This window comes from Phragmites australis, chromosome 22, assembly GCF_958298935.1.
Source record: "Phragmites australis chromosome 22, lpPhrAust1.1, whole genome shotgun sequence".
Lineage (NCBI taxonomy): Eukaryota > Viridiplantae > Streptophyta > Magnoliopsida > Poales > Poaceae > Phragmites > Phragmites australis.
Window position 1 is genome coordinate 5,980,664 of NC_084942.1, and position 16,981 is coordinate 5,997,644.

The following is a 16,981-nucleotide window of genomic DNA, read 5'->3' on the forward strand; positions in this document are numbered from 1 at the left end:
TAGTAGAGTACCCTGGCCCAGCCCAACTCGTCATCTCGGCAGGACCGCAGCTCCCCAAGCCCAACAATCCATTTCTGCTCGCCCGAGTTCCCGACGCCGGACGCCTAGACCCCAGTCGCCCTAGCCATGAGCCGAGCAAGGGGTAGGGGCGCATCTAAGACACCGCGTCATGCCGTCACCGCCGGCCGCTGAGGCGACGGGCGCCGAGCCGCCGCTCTTGCCGTGCTTGCCACCAGCGCACAACGCCGTGCTCGCACCCTCAAGGCTCTAGTTCTCGTCTGCTCCGCTGGCCGCCGGCCGCCGGCTCGCCGCAGTCCCGTGCTCCCATGCTCAAGCTTGAAGGCCCTGAAGTAGGTACGCCGGCATACACCAGCCGCCCCGCTTGCCAGACGCCAGATCGCCTGCTCTCTGCTCTGTGGTTGTCCATGTCTCTACTCGTTTCACTCTTTGATTCAATTTTGTTGAGTGAATGTGGCACCAAATCAGAGCAAATTGAGAGCCTATATATCATGCATCAGGCACTAGTCTCTCATGCCCTGGTGTTGGTTTGGCCTGCTGTTGGGTCGTGGTCATGAACTCGTGATGCTACCGTGATTAGGGATGTCAACGGGGCCCCGATCCCCGTTCCCCGACGGGGAATTCCCCTATTAGGGGATGGGGATGGGGCCAATTTTCCCCCCGCGGGGGGTTTAATGGTGGAAGATTCTCCCCTGTCGGGTATGGTGGGGGCGGGGACGGTTCCCTATCCCCCGTCCCCGTTTTCCCGCGGGGATAATTCCCCGAAATATTTAAACTCTCCATGACCCATATATGCAAGAAACGGCCCAATTAAAGCCCAACCCACCAAAGCCCATCAGCCAGCAGGCCCTTCATCGTGCTAGCGTAGCGAGGACGGGGAACCCGTCGGGTATATTTCCCCGCGCGGGGACGGGGATGGGAGAATTTTCTCCCCCGCGAGCAGGGACGGGGACGGGGACGGGGAAAATTTCCCCCAATCGGGGCGGGGATGGTTACCCATTCCCCGCGGGGAATTTCCCCGTTGACATCCCTAACCGTGATGCTGTTGGGTCACTCCGTATAATGTTGGAGTGAAAATGTTAAGCTACTAGAATTCTGTGTTGTAGTTGTATTGAATCTAGTAAATAGACGAATAGTGATGTACAGATGTATTCTTCAGTCTTGTACTCTTGTTTGATAGTTCATACTTCGGTTTGTAGGTCTCAAATTGATACTTCATACTTTGATGTAGGTTGACTTGTAGTGAATCTTGGTTGAATGTTTGATACTTCATACTACTATTACATATTGTCTTACTTTGACACTTCATACTTTGATGCCGTCAGCTCTCAAATTGATCTGTAAAACCAACTGATACTTTTATTTGAACAATTTGTATTGCATTTTGTTTAACTTGAACCTTTATTTCATTGAACTTATGATATAGTGCATATGATATGTGATATGTCATGCTAGAATTGGCACACCCTTTCCAATCTTTCTAGATTTGCCACTACCACAACTCTATTCTTTATTGCTCCCCACACCCCGGTAGGTCACCTACTAGGTGCACCTAGATGTCACTGCCATCATCACTAAGTGCTTCACCACTCTGGCACGGCCACTCCTCCAACCCACAACACTTATGGGCGCCCCACAAACTAGGTTGGATGGCTCCGCAAGATTCACCACCACCAAGCCATCTAGGTGTAGCTAAACACCAAGAGTAACAAGTATGGATCACTCACTTGATCCAACTCTAAGCTAATCATCTAACTAGATGTGCACTAGGCCTAAACTAGTACTAATCAAGTCCTTAATTTTATGGTAATTGCCTTGATCTTCAACTTCAATTTAAAGGTGTGTCGACGATTTGTGAACCGTCAATCTTACGAATATGTGATAAATATAGGGAACAATCCCTCTTGCCGAATCAACCCCAAAAGATAGAGATTTATACAGGTTTGGACCTATCAGAGGATAATAACTCTATGTCCTGTGTTCTTGTATTGATCATCGAGACATATTACAAGAGGGGCCATGGCTAGCCTAGATGGGATCTACAGCTAGCCGAAGACTCCTTGCGTATTGCCTGGCAAGTCGTAGATTGCAATTGTGTCTTGCTAGACGGCGATTGTGCTTCTGATTGAGCTTCCTCCTCTCCGCAGGGTCTTCCGACTCCATATATAGGGGGGTTGTCGTGTGGCGTCCGAACTTCTTTCCAAGTAGGATTCTATCATCCTTAAACTTAAGGATAAACATTCTTGTTTAAGGGATATCCTGATACCTACGGGAGGTTTCCATACGTCTAGGGATTCCTTTCCCAGATACAACCGTATGCTCCGAGTATCTAGGAGACCCCAGGGATTCGTATACAAATAAGATCATCCTATACAGTAGATTTATACTACTCATCATCAAGCCCCCATCAGTACATGAAACGAGGCTATGACGGGTCAAGAAACTTAGCCTAGCCGAGAAAAACATCTCGGTAGGCTGCCTCTCCGAGTGATAACTCGGGAAGGGGTGAAGCTAGAGCATCAACGACCCGAGTGCACACTTCAACATATATGTGACAATAAAAATTTAACATAATGTACAAATAACAAAGAAGTAACGATAGAAATACTTACCAAAATGAAGGGTCCCATAATATTTGTTAAAATAGCATAATAAAGGTAAATAACACTGAAATCGTGAACAAAATACAATCGGCATTAACAAACTACACCATTCAACCTCGATGGCCTACAAAATATGCAAAAAAAACACGACTTAACATTTTTTAATGAGAAACTAAATTGAAAAGATCAAATAAAAATAATGCATTACCTTTTAGTATTTACGTTCTTTCAATGCCTTGAAGCGACGAACCACAACATCATTTGTAATTTTTTGCATTTCTTGTTTCTCCACATAGCAAATGAGGCTATTACTCATGTATTCATCACCAATATGATTGCGCAAATATGTTTTCACAGTTTTCATGGACAAAAAAAAACATCTCTCAATTATAGCAATGGCGACAGGCAATACAAGCACTAGCTTCAAAAGCTGATAAACCAAATGATAGCAAATATGTTTTCTTGTCTCTACCTCTTTTTTTTTTTTAAAGCTCAGCAATAGTTTGTATGTTGAAGAATCTATCATCTTCCCACACATCAGCAATGTAAAGAGAAAGAAGATGGTTAAGTTCCCTCAATTCTCTAGAATCAAAATCATTGGGATATAATTTAGCTAGGCTTATCAAACTCTCCACATTGAAATCATGAAATGAATCTCTTGGATTGAAAGCAGCCGAGCAAACAAGCAGTTGAGAGGTTGCCTCATTGAACCGACTATCGAGCTCTAGAAGTAGCCAATCAAGAACGTCATTAAAGCAATCAACTTCAAAATGATGCTTGTTGGTAATTCCATATTTTTGCCTTGGCTTCTTTGGGTTAATATATGCCTCATCCATTTCCAATTTTGAAATATCATGTTTGTCACAAAATGCATACACTTCACCTAAGACTTTCTCCCACACGTCTCTTCTAAGTTCATCCAAATGGCTTTTAGTTGCTTTCATACAATTAATAGCATTCACAATATCTTGATCTTTCCATTGCAATGCAATTGACAAGGTATTTGTGGTCATTAAAATAGTCAACATGAGATGAAAATAGAAGACAAATGCAAAAGAGTCGAAGTACACTTGAAGACAACATGCTTGTTCTCTATTTTTTCCATCTTTGTCTTCTTTCTCTACAAATTCTAGCACTTTGACAATTGTTGGGAACAAGTCAACCAAACGTTTAAGAGATTTATAATGAGAACTCCAACGAGTATCTCCAGGTCTTTGAAGACATTGCTCTTGATTTAATCGTATCCCAGTTTTAAGCAACTCACAACTTAAGGCCTTATGCACTTCTTCAAGATTGAAATCTCAAACCATGTCCCTTCTGTTTGAAGATCCACCCACCACATTCAACAGGGTAGAAATCAAACTAAAAAAATTAGCAATGCATGTATGCTTTCTAACAACAGCTACAACTACTAGTTGAAGTTGATGAGCAAAGCAATGCACATAATATTCAGTATTACTTTCTCTCATGATCAATTATTTCAATCCACTGAACTCACCTGGTATGTTGCTAGCACCATCATATCCTTGGCCTCTTACTTGTTTCAAGCTCAACTTAAATTTTACAAATAAAGAATCAATACATGACTTGAGGTTGGAAGAAGTTATCTCTTTCACATGAACGAGACCAACAAAGCTCTCTTTCACAAGTCCACAATTATCAATATATCTCAAGACCACAGCCACTTGTTCTTTGCAAGAGACATCTTTGGACTCATCAACTAGCAAGAAAAACACATTATATCCAATGTCTCCAATGATGGAATGCAAAATCTCGTATGCAAAACATTTAACAATGTCTTTTTGGATATCAGAAGACACCATAAGACTATTATCTGCAGTATTAATTGTCAATACCTTAGCTAAAGCTACATTCTATTCTACTAAGCAAGCATAAAGTTCTCTGAAATTTCCTTTGTTGTAGGATTTCTTTGACTCATTATGGCCCCTAAAAGGTAATCCTTGCTTCAGTAGCAATCTGGAGATATCAATTGTGCCATTAAGTCGAACAAAATATGCATTCTTAGAAGTTTCACTCTGTATTTGAATAGCAACATCAATGTGTTGTTCTCTTTGCAACAAAGCATCACAATTTTTCAATGCTATATTGTGAGGGCTGCCAACACCAACTACATGATCTTTTAGTCTATCTTTATTATGCCAACTATTCCAACCATCTACAACAAAAGATTTATATCCGGCCTCCTTCTTAGTGCAGTCTCTCATCAAATCAAGAAACAAGTAAAGCAGTAGGCTCTATCCGTGGATTTGCTAAATTCAAGCCAACTTCCAAACCCATCAAACAATTCAGGATTAAACCTTCTATTTCTTTTTCCTCAATCCGAGTCCATGAAAAATTAAGACTGTGAGGTTGACAAGGCCCATTTTGTAAGTACCTTCTTCTTACCACTTCTCTGAGATTAGGATGGTAAGTAGTTATTTCTTTCCTTTTGCCTGGATCAAATTAGATCTCCTCTTCCCAATTGATATCTTGTGGAGCTGAATTCATAGCATCAGTATCTTGTTGACGAGAATTCCCAACATTAGTAGCATCATCTGGCGCTTTCCTTTTCAACCATCTTTCCATAAGTTTACCTGTCATCACACATTATTCAAAAACTCAATTGAATTATTCAACATAAAAAAATAAATTGATCAAGCATCCATAAGCATTAAGCAAATAAGCTTACTTGACATTTTTGTATAATTGTATCTGAGTTCAATTCTCAAAGTAGTCAAAAGTCCCAATTCCTCTCCTTCAGTCCTTTCTTTGCAATTTGCAAAACCCCAATTGTAAACCCGAACCCTACACTGTAATTGAAAAGAGGAGAATTAGTAACCAATTAATTGAAACACTACCTTATTTGCTTGAAAGAAATTGACTTGCATCAAAATTGTTAAAATTGTCCGTTATTAAAAAACGGATAGTTCAAAGTAGCCATATTTTCCAATTCTTTGAACTAGCAGTATGTATGCACATTCACCTAGTCTCCAAGTCTCCAACAAGACTTCATAATATCTATAATGACATACAATACAAAAACAGGCAAAACAACAATTATATCCAATAAATCCGAACAAGACAAACATGATATAGACGATAACTGGATGAACACTTCCTCATGTTCAAAAGAAATCTAGACCATTTCTTCAGTCTTGATGAGATGAATAGCCCCACACGGTTAAGGTAGTATAGCAAAGTGTCGTACCATTTTTTGGTACAGAACTACAGAGCTCCCTAATGCAGAGCCATGCATGTGAGCACATCTGTACATGGCAAAGTTTCATTTCATATGTCAGCATTGAGCCTTTGTCCGAAAACATATAATGCATACAAGTTGTAGAGCATTACTATTGGACTTTTAATATCAAAATTTATAAGTTCATTTATACTCTTAATCCTCGCCGACGTTTGAATGACAATTATTTAGTAACAGACTAACAGGAGGTGTAAATGATTTGTGCTAGACTGCTAGTCCAACATACAATACTGCAAGGTAAAGAAGTAATAGCTAGTAGCATCCCCCGAAGTCACTACCAAGTACCAAGCACCAATTCAGCTCAGCAACACGAAGCTCTTTGATTCTAATGGAGCGGGACAATATGAGCAAAGTCTTGAGCGTAATTTGGCTGGGCACCGACGCTGGGAGGAGAGCAGGGGAGGGATCACTATTCACTCCAGGGGCAAACCCCGCACAAAGCAGAGGACCAATCAAGCAAAAGAGCACCTGAGAAAAGATCAGCTCACCTGAAGCTGGAGCAACTATGAGCCAAGCTGACCGGAAGAGTGACTGGCGTGCTTGACTGCTTGGGCAGCTGGGGGGTGTTGCAACGGGTTCGTCGGCTCGGGGTCGGCTGGTCGGGGCATGGCCACGTGGGTGCATCCATGCGTGGTAGGCCGCATGGGCGCTGCAAAGGAGGAGAAGCGAGGAGGGCAGCATCGTAGTGGGCAAGTGCTGCAGGGCCGCAGCTCGGCGCTAGCAGTTCCCTCGGCCGTTTGACTCCTGATCGCGCAGAGGCGGAGCGTCGGAGGAGCCGAGTGGGCGACACACGACCGCAGGCCTGAGCGGTTGGCCGACTGGACGAGAGGGCTGAGGCACTAAGCTGAGCAGGTCGCAGGTGTCCTTATGGCCTAGACAGCCCTAGTGCACAAGATGTTTGAACTGTGGTGCACATAAGGTAAAAATGAGCCCAAATACTAGTATTTGGGGGGGGGGGCATGGTGCCAGTGCACAAGGTGCCCTCACTGGGCTTTTCCCCTGAACTCGGGTTTCTGAGTAGGATGTGCATATAGCCAAGTTCTTAGTTGTCCTCAGGTCATCTAATCAAGATTTTAGGCCTTTTTCCAGGTAGCTTCGAGAAGGTACCTCATCCGAGTAGGAAATCCGGGTCAACCGATAAATATCATTCCGATTTCTCAAAATCCTGAGAAGGATGAGGAAATCTGGCCCTGCGTATGACGGGTCTTTCAAAATTTGAACCGTTGCATTGGAGATGTCATGCGATGGTGAAAGAATATTTCCTCTTTTTTCGGCAACAAATCATGATGACATTTGGAAATCGAAGCATATTCATTGGAGATGTGTGCCTCCTCTCCTGGGATTTCGCATCAACTGCTCCTGCATGCGCCGAAAGGGATTTCTAGCAAATGTGATGGGACCTTGTCACAAAACAACATGACTCCAAGTAGAACTCAGAACCATTATGGGGCTTATCGGAGATTTGATGAGAGCCTCTATAAAAGGGATCTGGGGCGGCTCAGGCAACACTTTGTCTTCCCCAATCATCTGTTTCTTAGAGCTCTTGTCTTTTCATCTTCGTCCATGCGCCTACAATCATTGTTGAATCCTTCCAATCTTTCTTTTTCCCTCACATTCCTTGGACCTCTGCAATGGGCACAAGAAGATGGGAAAGCAAACCACCTCCTCTACTGACGACTTTGCGATCCCTGCCTGGGCATCGTCAGAAGTCTTGGAGGGGATGTTGGCTCGGCTAGAGCATGGCGAGGTGATCGTCTTGTGCACCTTGGTCGCTTACGCACCACTGGAAGGCAAAGAGATTGCCAACCCTGACACAAATTGGGCTATGGTGTTCATCGACTTTTTTTGCTGTGACTTCTGATTCCTCCCTTCCAGCTTTCTTCTCAGGCTTTCTTTCTTTTGTTGTCACCTGTGCTTAGGAACAAACTTAATCCTTTGTTAATGACAAGTATTATCTGAAATGCATGTATGTAAATGAAGTAGCAGAACTTCTCGGGGACTTGGTACTTAGCGAATCCTGACAACCATTATGCGTAGTACTACTTGCCTCTCCCTCCGGCTAAGGTAGGAGAACTTCGTTACTACTCAGAGAGCTTAGTCGGTCAGCCTTAGGTCCGACATGAGTGGGAGGCTCCGTGTCTCTCGGGCACTCGTAGACACAATAAGGAACCTTTTCACGTCCCTCGAGGTCATAACTTAGAAAACCATCCCTTTGCAAAGGAAGCTGCTTTGGCACATGCGTGAACATTGTCGTTAGCTCTTAGTACATTGTACCCATCCAGCCTCGACTATCTATCTGGGAAGAAATCTTGGATAGGCAGTCAAAGAGAAAAGAAGATAATTGTCGACTGACTACTCGGAAATAGTTGGTAAGGAACAAACAAAAGTAAATGGTCATACTGCCCCTTTGGTCGTAGAAACTTTTGCCACATAACATCAATCATATGTCACACTTGCCTAGGCATATCCGGGTGCGTGTGCTGGGTAAAGGTACCCGAATAGCGGCTTATCATCGGTGTTCCCGTCTTACGAGTGCCAGACATTGAGTTGTGAATGAGACATAAAGGCGCAAAGAGATTCATGTAACTTTATGGACAATATGACATGTATTAATGCGAACATACTCTTAGTACTTACACATAAAAATTTTGGACCTGGTTGATGTTCCAAGAATTATTGAGGACTCATCCATCCTCCATTGCTAACCTGAATGACCCTGGGTGAGTAGGCTCGACCACCGTGTAGAGACCCTCCCACTTTGGGATAGCTTGTTGCAATTACTTTGGTTCTGAACAAGTCGTAGAACCAGATCCCCAGGCTGGAGGGTTCGTTTCCGGATTCTAATCGTAGTAGCATCGAAGGGATTGCTGATATTTTGCTTATCGTATCAGCACTTCAGTCCTTTTTTCTTCGACATTATTGAGGTCATCCTCTATTCTGAGAGTTTCATCCTTGTCGGCAAACAACTTGACACAGGGAGATTTTAGCTTTAATTCACAGGAAATCATGGCTTCGACTCCATAGACTAGGAAGAGAGGTATTTCACCAGTCGCCCTGCTGGTTGTTGTCTGGAGTGCCCAGAGTACGTTAGGCAACTCAGATGCCCGGACTTTAGAGTGGGTACATAAGCAGTTGAAGACGCGGGTCTTGATCCCTTGTAGTACGAGGTCGTTGGCCCGCTCCAACTGTTCGTTGCTCTGTGGATGAGTGAACAACATGAAGCAAACCTTGGTACCTAGCTCCTCACAGTACTCAATGAATGCCATGCTCACGAACTGAGTGCTATTATCAGTGATGATCCTACTCGGGACGCCGAACCTTGTCATGACGTTCTTCATGATTAACTGTTTGGCAACTTCCGAGGTGATCCTTCTGACTGGCTCAACTTTGATCCACTTGGTGAATGTATCGTTGGCTATGAAAAGAAACTTGAAGCCATTGGGCGCTACCAGGAAGGGCCCCAGAATATCCAGCCCCTATGTCGAGAAAGGTCATGACAAGGGAATCGTCTGCAAAGCCTGAGCTGGTTGGTGAACGTACCTGCTGTGAAACTGGCATTTGGCACATTTTCTAACCATCTTGATTGCATTATGGAGAGCCATAGGCCAGTAGAAATCTTGTCCGAATGCCTTTCCGATCAGGGTTCAGAAGGAAGCGTGAGCTCCGCACACCCCTCCATGGATTTCTTCAAGTAGTTCGCTACCCTGCTTCTGAGAGGTGCACTTCATGAGCACTCTGTGGGCACCTCTGCGAAAGAGGACACCATCGACCGGGGTATACATCCTGGCCCTACAGGAAATCTGCTCGGATAATGCCTCATCTTCGAGTACAACACGATACTGAAGAAAATTGCGGATTGGATCTATCCATGTATCTTCATATTTGAGTGGAGCTACGAGTTCTCCCGTGACTCCTTTTGGAGCTTTGATTCCTGGCGAGCTCCCGAGTTGGTTATAGGTCTCTTGGATCACCACTCCTTCGATTGTGTCATCTTTCGGTGTCACAAATGGTTTTGAGAGTCTTTCTAGAAAGATCCTGACTTGTATAAGAAATTATGAGGAGGCTAGTTAGGCAAGACTATCGGCGAGGAGATTGTCCTTTCTTAGGATGTACCTGACCTCGAGTCCGATGAATTTCTTTTCTAGCTTCCTCACTTTCACAAGGTAAGATATTGTGGTCTTCTCTGAGATTTGATACTCCTTGCTAACTTACTTCGCCAACAATTGTGAATCCCCTTTCACGAGAAGGTGGTGTATACTAAGCGTAGAAGCTACTCGAAGACCGAAAGCTTTCTAGGGTTGCTTGAGCATCTTCGCTCGTCAATGATATCACGTAGATCCGAGATGGGGTGATTTCAGATCGGCGAGTCTATGTGGTGACGCTGAGGTCGATCGACTTCCCAGAGAGTCTAATTCTGGGGATGACGTCTTTCTCGATCTGATTCATCACAAGGGTTGGTGCGGGTCTTCCCTCCAGCGGAACTATTGGCCACTGCCTCTAGGTGGGAGGACTTGGCCTACACCTGTGCTTGTCAGATGACATCCTCCACATCATTGAGCTACTTTTCCTTGGGGGTAGAAAGATTCACCGTGGGAGGTCGCCGGAGCAGGTCTTGGACACTTCAGAGCCTTTGAGCAGTTCCAAATCTATAGCATCTGTCACCTTGTTGGTGGTACGGGGTATTAAGATCTGGAAGCTCGGCATAGTTTTGAACCTGATCACGGGGTGTTGTCATCGGTGGAGGAAGAGTCTGATTCCCCTCGATCGGATCAACAGTGGTGTTCGGGTCCGCTAGTCCGTCATCCTGAGGAGGGTTGGACCGGGAACCACTTTCGTCCCCGATAGTAAAAACTTCTCAGGGGTATGTTCTGCTAGAAGATGAGTCTATATCCATCATGGACCTGTCATCAGATGATATCTTCGGGAAGTTTCTTCAACAATCTAACTTGTCAGAAGTCACGGAGGAAGATCCCGACTTGCAGCATATGTTGCCCGCGCGAATGTCTTGGTTATCTGGCAATTCAAGCTCGATATCGTAAGACTTGGCATACTCATCCATAAAAAGCCGTACGTCGTCGTTGGACTCATCATCAGGGATGATGTCACCTAGATCCACCCGTCCGATCATCGTATCTTTGTCAGGCGAGAGGGCAAAGTTGTTGTAGAACCCTTCGTCCGAGTATCCGGATTTTGACACTATCTTCGATGGAGTCGGCGACAAGGTCGATGATGAAGATTCAGCGTCGTTGGTCATGATCCCCACGGACGGCGCTAGCTGTCAATGATTGATCAACCGTCGATCTTACGAATACGTAATGAATCTAGGGGACAATCCCTCTTGCCGAATTAAGCACCAAAAGATAGATATTTATACAACTTCAGGCCTCGTAGAGGATAATAACCCTACATCATGTGTTCTTGTATTGATCTTCGAGACATATTACAAGGGGGTTCGTGGCTAGCCTAGATGGGATCTATAGTTAGCCAATTGCTCCTTGCACGTTGCTTGGCGAGTCGCAGATTGCAATCATGTCTTACTAGACGGTGATTGTGCTTCCTCCTTTCCGCAGGGTCCCCCAGCTCCATATATAGGGGGTTGCTATGTGGGATTATATCATCCTTAAACTTTGGGATAAACTTCCTTGTTTAAGGGATATCCTAATAGTTGTAGGAGGTTTCCATATGTATAGGGATTCCTTTCCCAGATATAACCATATATGCTCTGAGTATCTAGGAGACCCTTAGGGATTTGTATATGGATAAGATCATTGTATACAATAGATTTATACTACTCATCGTCAAGGTGGCTATGAAATTCTCCAAGATGAGTGTGTGTCTTCCCTAGATCTTTAGCAACCTCAAAGTCCAAAAACTAGATGTTGGAGCTCGAGCTGCAACAACTCCAACCATCATATGATACAGTGATCCTCCCCATATGATACGATGATTAGTACCATATGATACTGGTGGCCTCCTTCCAACGGTCAAAAAATAGACCATTGGATCCTGTTAGTATCTCACTATATGATACGGTGACCCATCGTGTGACACTATGGCCTTTAGTCTTCAAGCCACAAATTCTGTGTCAAATAGTACAGTGACCATCTACCGTATGTTACGGTGACATCCCTACTGTATGTAACTTGAGTTATGCTGAACACTTACTGGCATACTAGAATTAATCATATTACCATTTGAAGCATTGTTTTTATTGTGCACCATTATTACAACAACATACACATATACAAACTTATTAATGGAGCACAAGGGCGAAATTACAAGACAACGACAAACTCTTAACCAAATCCACACTGGAGCAATGGAAATTAACTAGCAAGCCAACATGCATACTCGATCTCCCGGTACATTAACTCCAAGGAAGCTAATTAAAATGATGCCATGGAATCTATGATGGACTTGATGTCTCCAGCGACGCTCTTAGCATCATGAGAAATACCAGCCAATCCTCTCATTCCGAGCCCAACACAGTAGAGGCCATTTTCACCTTTCTAGTGATTGGGGAACTTCCTCTTGGGCATGCCATCATCATTCAGCAAGCTCTCACCATCCTTCACTTGTTAATAACCACATAATAATTTGTAAGAACATGGCACCATTAATTTTTCTAAAGAGAACTGAACACATTTTATGAATAGAATTCAATACTCAGGTTGTTTTTTTTTTTTTGGTAAGCTAGCAAAAAGCCAAAACTCAGCTTCCTTTTCCATAGTTGGTCGAGGTGTGAATTGTATGTTAGGGCTCTTGATTTGCTTCCCTATTTAAAATATTCAAGATAAGGTCAATCATGCTAGCTTTTCAATACTTTGTGGAGGTAGATTATATTTTACACACTCTTAATTAACTGCCCCACTTGAAGTATCCAGGAAAGGAAAAACCATACCCTTCTAACTAATATCCACCCTTAATTACTGCTGATATGCATGTGTATATACCTTGAGCCACGTGTTCGCAGTGCTTTTGTAGCCTGTGGTGAACACAAGAGCATGAAAGTAGCTTTCTTTACCATCCTCAAATTCTACGACGCTTCCTCTTATGCAAGATATTGGACCTAGCACCTGCATGCCACGCGCATCTTGAATAAATCCTATCAAGTTCCAAATAGTATGTATTCATATTTATTTTGGTTTTACTACTGTATATGCATGAGATTCCTCTCACCTTGATAACGCCTTTCCTTATTAACTTACTCGTGCCAACATCTATGACCGCTGACTGGCCTGTTTCTGCCTTGAGAAGGAGTGGTCCCATATGGGGCCTGACGATGCTGTCGGAGGATGAACTCCTGTCGCAGGGATCCCGAGAGACCCCTTTTTAAGGATTCGGCCTGGGGGATGATCCTGAATGAGCTCGTCGGGGAAATAAATGGAAACGGAAAATAAATGCAACGGCCGGTGGTGTGGGATGATCGACCTAGTGCAAAAAAGAGATAAATGCACCGGGGTTTAGACAGGTTCGGGCCACACGGGGGCGCAATACCCTACTCCTGTGTGAGTGCAATATCTTTCCTTGAAGGGAATTCTTCAAGGATGTGTCTGGTTACAAGGGTGTATTGTCTACAGAGAGCTTGAGGCTCCCGTGCTCTAGCTCTGCTCGAGCTTGCTTGTGATGTTCTTCGTCTCTTGTGGTCTCTTCTCTTGATCTCGTCCTGTCTGGCTTTTTTTTTTTGCCTTCGTGTGTTCTCCATCCTTTCCTTTTATACACACGCCGACCTCGGCTTACCCTAAATGGGAAAGAGGGGGTGCGAGTGCCAAGGCGCCACGGAGAAAGGCGTCATCATTCCGTCTCGGCGAAGTGACAGGGGCGGTGGAAAAATGCGGCGCGCATCCGACCACCCGCCACTGTGGACGTCCTCCGGCGCCGTTGAGAGGGCCCACCGGGCGGCCACAGAGGCGCCCGGTGAGCCCAACCTGTCTTGTTCTTCTGTCAGGGCAGGGTGGCAGGCGGAACGCTTTGATCCTGGCAACGTTATCCCGAGGTACCCCGGATGATACGGGACGGGACTCGTGCGATTAATGGACCCACGCCCCCCTGCCAAAGCATGGCAGGGACAGACACCATGGCATGGGCAGCTGAGAATGTCAGGATGTCAGGATGTCAGGCCGCGCGTGCCCATTAAATGCGGCATTGGACCTTTGACTGGCTGACACCCCGCCGACGGGACCCTTCGGGTCGTCGGGGCGTCGGGCGATCTTGCGCGAACCTTCGAGGAACCGAGTGCTCGGGGGCTGCCACGTGCAGCCCCGAGCACTCTCTCCCGAGCGCTCCTGTAGGACCCTTCGGGGAACCGAGTCCTCAGGGGCTGCCACGTGCAGCCCCGAGCACTCCCTCCCGAGCACTCCTGTAGGACCTTCGGGGAACCGAGTCTTCGGGGGCTGCCACGTGCAGCCCCGAGCACTCTCTCTCGAGCACTCCCGTAGGACCTTCGGGGAACCGAGTCCTCGGGGGCTGCCACGTGCAGCACCGAGCACTCTCTCCCGAGCACTTGGCTGTTCGGCCCATTGGGGGACTGTGGTACTCGGGGGCGAGTGGGAACCCCTCCGAGCACTTTCTTCCCGGTACTTAGACTCTGCGGGTCACCGGGGAACTGGGGTGCTCGGGAACCAGAGGCTGTGGCCCCGAGCACCTTCTCCCAGAACTTTAGATTTTCCTCATCCTGCAGGGGGGACCTCGCGGGAGGGTAACACGTGGCGGACGGCCGGTCCGGTCTCGGGACTCAGGGACCCCTGGTTCCCGATACACCGACAGATGCCATATTTCGAGAGATCACCAAACCAAATGTAAGCAAGGATCAAAATGATAAAATCCACAAGTTTTACTAGAATGTTCCAGTTTGCTAGTATCATCCCCAAGCGAATCAGCTCCTTGGTCATAACATGCAACTGCACAATGATTCACAGTTATTCAATGAAATTAAGAGCAGGGTTAACAAAGGTACACCAGGATATTGATTCCAAATCAAAGAGAAAATAAAATCAACATATTTTAGAAATTAGTGTACCACAAACATACCGGGCTATGGATAACCATGGAGGTCTCTACTCCATGGATGGCAAGGTCATAGGCAATCTCCATACCAGAGTTTCCACATCCAACCACCAGCACTTTTTTCCCAGCATAGCCATTCCATGATTTGTAGCTTGACGAATGGATGACTTCACCAGGGAAATCTTGTAGCCCTAGGATCTTTGGAATGTTCCCCTCACTATTCTCACCTGTTGCTAAAACCAAGAACCTAGCTGCATAGTCAATCTCTTGGCCATTTACTTGGTCATGTGCCATGATGACCCAACAATTGCTCACTTCATCATACTTGCAAGATTGAACGGAAGTGTTGTACCTAGGGCAAATGTTGAAGTGCTCAACATAGGCGTCGACATACCTCACAAATTGTTCCTTGGGGATGTATGTAGGGGAATCCCTTGGATATGGCATGTGAGGAAGTGCACAGAACTCCTTTGGAAGGTGGAGCTTGAGGCGATCATATGTGCGTTTGCGCCAAAGTGACACACTACAATTCTCAAGTTCAACGATGACATAGGGGATGGAGAGCTGGCTAAGGCATGCTGCTACAAAAAGACCTGATGGACCTGCTCTGACAATCAAAACTACTACCTTCTCCATTGAGAACCTTTTGTCCGGGGAAGATGTAAAATTAAGATAATAGTGTCCTTGTGTGGAACCTATTGTATAGTAATAATTGAAGAGAGCATTGTATCTATCTTTCACTATATTACTCTAGCTAGTACATTTATTAGTGTGAACGGTTTGCAAACCAGTTCACATTTGGTGTGACTATATGATGTCATTAATGTAAATACATGGAAGGATATTTTGGTTTGAGAGATGCCTATTCGGACAGGAAAAAATGACAATGTTTCTACATTAACATGATAATTCAAAAAAATCCATAATTTAATTCTTGAATTAATTGACAGGGAGGATCCCAAATTGTTTATCTCTTATGCATTAACTTATTATGAATTTTTATATGGAACTAATAACATATCAAAATAAGGAATACATGACATTGAAATTTAACAAATGCTTGAGAATTTTGGGGAAGCTGTTGGTTTCTTTCAAAAGACCACCGGTTTAATGAAATGTCTTTCTGCAAGACTAAATATCCCTTGGTTGCTCAACTTTTCATGTTTAGAAATAGTTTGTACCAACGAAGCCTCTAGTATAAACATGTAAAAATACTCTTTCAACATCAAGTACATAAATGGAAAATGTCTTAGTTAAGGTATATACTAACTATGTCAATGGATCATTTACATGATTTATGCATTGAGTCATATTGTTGCAGGGACTGTACCATGAGACTTTATGGACTTACTTTGTGCAAAGCCAGAACTTTATTGGTTGTTAGAATTTCTCAAAACACATATGGTTCGAAGTACCATCCGGCCATGTGGATCTTTTAACAGAAGCCAGGAACTTTATTCATGAGCTAATTTTACGCTGACAAATCTTGAAATTTTGAAATCCACACATGGTGCCCAAATTCAATGTTTTAAATCATCTTCGTTATGAATGAAATTAAAGTTTTTTGTGACTCCTTTTGGCCGGCCTTTGGCTTCCCCCGGTAGTGATTTCTTCTTTTCTTTCATGTGGTACCAATCTCATGGGCCACTAGATAAATAGATACTTGGGCTAAATTTAAGGTCAATGGGCAGTCCATTGTACCGCTAGTATATTTAAATAAACAATATGCCTTGTGAGGACCCCCGAACCTAACACTTATGCATATATAGCTTGTTGGCGCAAACTAGTTCCATAACCGCCGCCCGCCTCCTCCCCTCCCCCCCCCCCCCCCTCCAAAAAAAGAAGAAGAAGAAATAGTTGGTAGCGCACTGGCACCTCTTCGAGTCGACCTATATATATCTGCCCATCTCATAGTTGATAGCTTCCTCAATAGCCGACATTAGTAACCCATAACATTGTTTCTATCTTGCCACCACACCACCATATCGACTCAATTGTTTCCCTTGCCATGCATCATCGTCAATGGTTCCTAACCCCCCCCCCCCCACCACCACCTTTCAACCATCAGTAAGGCAGTAACTATGAAAAACTTTAC

The 16,981-nt window shown here is 44.6% G+C and overlaps 1 pseudogene; it reads right to left on the bottom strand.

Moving 5' to 3' along the window:
• Positions 1-12,266: 12,266 nt before the first annotated feature.
• On the bottom strand, positions 12,267-15,522 carry LOC133905546 (probable indole-3-pyruvate monooxygenase YUCCA10; annotated as a pseudogene).
• Positions 15,523-16,981: the final 1,459 nt, after the last annotated feature.